The following is a 2278-nucleotide window of genomic DNA, read 5'->3' as shown; positions in this document are numbered from 1 at the left end:
TCTTGAAATACAGGCCTTCGTCCTCCCTGTTCGAAATGAGTACGAAGAAAAGCTCAAGGGCGTCTAGTCAGAGAAGCAATGGTCGGTGTAATGTACATACGATCTTCCTCTTCCAACTCCTTTCCCTTCCGATGATCAGTAGTCGAGGTCGCCGAATTATGTGCTACTGGCAGAGTAGCTCCAGTATGAGCTTGTTGTTGTTGTTGTTGTTGTAGAGTCTTCTGGACATGAGTGTTAATGAGGAAATCTAGATCTTCCTGACTAATAGTGAGTAGGTTTGTTTTTGCGGCATCTTCCATCTTGCAATCTCAGATTCAGGTAAAATTCCCACAGATGACGCCAAATTTGATCCTATCTGAGAAGCTTGGCAAAATGGAAAGCTGGGGAGAGAGCTTACTCCTGATGAAGAAGAATACCTGAGGACGCCCGATCTGAGAAAACCTTGTTGGATCGAGACGCGCTAGAGGGGGGGTGAATAGCGCTTGTGGCTATTTTGTTCGATTCGTAAAACTATCGGAGTTAAAACAGTCGAGTAAATAAATGTAGCGGAATAAAAACAAACACACATACACAGGAGATTTACTTCGTTCGGAACCTGTAGCGACTCCTACTTGAAGGCCCACACTCTTTGAGCGTTTAAGTTGGGCAACAACTATATTTCGGAAATGTGTTACAAATTAAGTACAATAAAAGCTGTTAAATTTACCAACAACAAGAGAAATAGTAGATGTAGAGTTCCGGGTTGTCGACGTCAAGTCTCAGCACTTCGGGATCGTCTCGTAAGCATCTTATATCAAAAGACTTGCTTGGAATTCGTTGTTCTGAGCTGCTGGTCGAAACCCCCTTATAAAGGGTGTTCAAGGCGCCTCCATGATGCCGAGTTGCACATGTGGATCAGCACAGACCTGCTCGAACTCTATCTGGTTCAAGGTTCCTTCAGCCTCTCCAAGGCGCCTTCAGCCTTCGGTCCAAGGCACCTTGCGCTTCATTTAAGGCGCCTCCAGTCTGCTGCGCTGGCTTTTCCTGGCTCGCACCCGAGACGCCTCAAAGCTCCATGGAGGCGCCTCGGACATTGTTCATTCGAGGTTAACTTGTGCTCCTTTGGTCCTGCAAAAGTGTTAGTCCCAAACACATACCCTGCAAAACAAAGTTAGCACAAAACAACAGTAAATATGATAACAGAATATAATGACAGTCTCCGGACTGTCCGGGTCTGACTTCGGATTTCCAATCGAAAATCCTAGGTCGACCCGACGCCTACTGTTCCCTCTACGGGGAACGCGTCCTCACCTACTCCACTCAGGAGATTTACCTGATGCCAGTGCAATCCTCCAGATCGATTGGACCTAGGGTTACCCCCCTTAGGACTTTTGTCTGAAGCACTCGACCCACCAAGACTTTCTGCATAGGGTTACCACCCCCTAGGGTTTTCACCTTACCTAACCACAGTTAGGGCTTTTGCCTAAGTACACTTAGGACTTTCCTGCAATCTCATTCAGAATGTTAGATCAACACAAGATTTAACTTTGAACCCTTTGCCATTATCAAAACTTGGGTTCGATCGTCGGATGCTTCCCGCACCAACAATCTCCCCCTTTTTGATTATGGCAACCCAAATTCATAGTTAAGTAAAACAAATGCATAAATATATTAACAGATTTTAAGTGAGCATGCTTAGGTATATAAATTCAAAAAGCATAACTTAAGCTAACACTTAAACTTTGTGAAGCTCCCCCTTAATACAGGGCTTCCTTTTACTTTTGATTTAGATAGATTTTTACTTTTGAATTTCCTACTCTCCCCCTTTGCCATTTATCAAAAAATAAGTCAATTTTCAATTTTTCTTTTTGACCTAAACTTTTGAAAGCAATGAGTTAAAATTTTGCAAAAATTTTTTAATACTTTTGGCAAAGTAAAGAATGAATCTGAGGGGTAACTTAAAAAATATCTTAGCAAGAATTTTATAAAGTTACTTAGCTAAGCCTTTTGCAAACATTGAATTTTGAAAATATAGCTTAAGTTAAAAAGGGACTTAGCTTAATTTGAATAAAATAACACTTATTTTTGAAAAAATAGGAGTAAGAACTTGTTAATTTTTTGGACGAAGAGGGAGTAGCTAAAAATTTAATTTAGGTGTATTTATTCAGTTGGTCCTTAAGTCCAAGCATGAGTCAAGTTATATAGTTGTTAACTTATTCAAATTGATCAGGTATCAGAGCCCTAAAGTACAAGCATGCTTAAGCTTAATATTTCCATTTCCTTCACCAACTGTCTAACC

The sequence above is a fragment of the Zingiber officinale genome, chromosome 7A (genome assembly GCF_018446385.1).
Source record: "Zingiber officinale cultivar Zhangliang chromosome 7A, Zo_v1.1, whole genome shotgun sequence".
Taxonomy (NCBI): Eukaryota; Viridiplantae; Streptophyta; class Magnoliopsida; order Zingiberales; family Zingiberaceae; genus Zingiber; species Zingiber officinale.
This window is presented reverse-complemented; position numbering follows the sequence as displayed.